The sequence below is a fragment of the Ochlerotatus camptorhynchus genome, unplaced genomic scaffold, assembly GCF_037179485.1.
Source record: "Ochlerotatus camptorhynchus isolate MF236.1 unplaced genomic scaffold, CSIRO-AGI_Acam_v1.1 ptg000080l, whole genome shotgun sequence".
Lineage (NCBI taxonomy): Eukaryota > Metazoa > Arthropoda > Insecta > Diptera > Culicidae > Ochlerotatus > Ochlerotatus camptorhynchus.
This window is the reverse complement of record NW_027040570.1, coordinates 1,503,102-1,505,021: the sequence shown is the minus strand read 5'-3', so window position 1 is coordinate 1,505,021 and position 1,920 is coordinate 1,503,102.

Below are 1,920 nucleotides of genomic sequence, written 5' to 3'. Positions count from 1 at the left end.
TCCGTTCTTCTAATATCTGAATTCCAGTCAGGAGGTGGATCTCAGAATTTCGAGTCTGCCGGGGACTGTTTAGGATCATCCTAAGGATGGATCCTTTGCAGTTTAAGGTGATGGCATTTGGAACAACTCTCCCAGATTGGCATGCCATACTCAATGACAGGTAGGATTAGTTGTCTATAGACAGCAAGGGGTAGGGTGGACTTCCTATTGATAAGCGGATACAGTGATCTTATCAAGATGTTGCACTTGGTGTTAGTTTTGTTAATGCCCTGAAAAGAAGATTGCTGTCTACGGTTAGTCCGAGGAACACAACCTCTTCGGAACATTCCCTCACCAGATCTTATTATTTTCAGACGGAACAAATCTTGGTGATTGGGAATTTGGAAATATGATGACCTGGGTCTTTACCGCGACAGGACATCCAAGCCTCTCTGAAGAACCTTTTCTGCAGGACAGACATCCAAGCCTCTCTGGCAGTAAGAGCTCCGAACAGCTCGGCAAACAGAGACAACGTTCCACCATCTGGGAGAGCCGGAATGTCGGAGGTACTACAAGTTGAAGAGGATGGGCCCAAGCATACTTCCTTGCGGAACGCCCGCATCAATGTTGAAGGCATCAGAAGTGATGCCATTGAGAGAGACTTGGAATGTCCTGTCCGAAAGGTAATTTTGAATGATCTTCACAAGGAAGATTGGAAGACCGTATCGTTGTAATTTGTACACGAACCCATCATGCCAGACTTTGTCGAACACTTTTTCAACGTTCAACAATGCCATGGCAGATGTTTTAGATACAGACTTGTTCCGTCTGAGAATATTGCTTACTGGAGTCAGTTGGTGAGTAGTCGACCGACTTTGTCGAATACCAAACTGCTCCTCAAGTAAGATATTATTTTCGTCGGCAGTTGTTAGAAGACATCGGTATATCGCTTTTTCAAGAAGCTTTGATAACCCTGAGAGAAGGCTGATTGGTCTGTAGCTAGAAGGAAAGGAAGGATCCTTCCCAGGTTTAGCTAACTTCCAGCACGAAGGGATTGAAACTCAGTGCCAGGTTATCATAGAATCTAGAACTCAAATGTTCGAGCTCTAATTTTTTTCCTTGATTTGTTTTCCGTCGATCTTGTTTTCCGTGCTGAGCACCAATGCTACCGACGCCAGAGAGGCAGCTCCCACACCTGGACCCTACCTATCGACCCATCAACTTATGAACCGGGGACCAACGGCTTTACTTCCCTTCCGAAGGAAGGCGTGATCAGAGATGTTATGCCTCAGAACATCCCGGCGGCGCCGACTGGGATTGAACCCAGGCCTGCTGGGGTGAGAGGTAATCACGCTTACCACCAACCTGGGGCCTTCATGTTTTTTGGAATATTATATATAGGCCAACAGTTTGTCAGCTGAAATCTCTGAAACTTCGGGGAAGTTGTTGGGAATCAAATGGAGGTTGGCTACATTTTCAGCAATACCAGCCTCATGTGGACTAATCATGTTTTGTCCGAGATTATGGGAGCTGACGAAGTGTTGGCCAATCACAGCAGTCTTCTCCACAGGAATGAGATAGACCACTGAACCATCGGGACGATTCAGTGAAATTAGTGGTGGAATGGTTTTGGACTTATTTTTTAAGATTCTGGTTAGCTTCCAGACAGGCCTTGCACAATCTGGGAGAGAACGGATCTTATTGGCAAAATCGTTATTTCTGAGATCCACCAGGATGGCCTGAACGATCTTTTTCAATCGATTACAATTGGTCTTCAAGTTTGGCAGACCAGTACGCTGGTGTTTCGGAGACTAATGAGGTCTTTAGTAGAGCTGTCAAGGTTCAGAGTGTTACTCACCTGTCTGGATACTGGCACGTGATGTTCCATGGCCCGGGAGATCACCTCCTCGACGGTCAAAGTCTTCGGACGTCTCCGGTTGG